At 41.6% G+C, this 574-nt stretch overlaps 1 pseudogene; it reads right to left on the bottom strand.

Annotated features, from left to right (window-relative positions):
• Positions 1-312: 312 nt before the first annotated feature.
• Positions 313-574, bottom strand: part of LOC102837474 — a 1,055-nt pseudogene continuing 793 nt past the window's right edge.

Below are 574 nucleotides of genomic sequence, written 5' to 3'. Positions count from 1 at the left end.
TCATTATTCATGATCAGTAAAAGATACCTGAAAATCTAATAAGATATGAGAGCAAATCAGTCACAACTTCTCAACAAAACTCACCAACAGAGCTAGTGAAGACATAGAAAGACATGGTGGTCACTTAGGTGTTTTTAATTTGTTTTAACATTTTGAATTTGAAACCACAATATCCACAGCACATAAGGCCCCTGCTACCAGATACTCATTTCAGTGAGAGGGAGGCACTGGAATGCTAAGTGGGGGCAGGAATAGATACTTTCATCACTTCTGATGGGCAAATTCGAAATACAGTGTCAAAACTAAAAAAAATTATAACTCGACACACTGGAATTGAGCTCTGGTACGGGATCTCAGGAAACTGGGAGCAAAGATCTTCTTAGGCTTTGGGTTCATGATTTCATCCTGTGAAACTCCTTCTTCGCTCTTGCCCATCTGATCCTTTCTGCCAAAGCCAGTGGCAGCTGCAATGTTCCCTGCTCCTTCCATTGTTTACAGTGCTACTGTGGTCACACCTGTTACCACCACTTCGCCAACATTTGTCATGTGCTTTGCTCTTCTTGGCCATTGTTGT

The sequence above is a fragment of the Chrysochloris asiatica genome, unplaced genomic scaffold, assembly GCF_000296735.1.
Source record: "Chrysochloris asiatica unplaced genomic scaffold, ChrAsi1.0 scaffold00094, whole genome shotgun sequence".
Taxonomy (NCBI): Eukaryota; Metazoa; Chordata; class Mammalia; order Afrosoricida; family Chrysochloridae; genus Chrysochloris; species Chrysochloris asiatica.
Note: the sequence above shows the minus strand (reverse complement) of the source record. Positions and strands in the feature narration are given on the sequence as shown.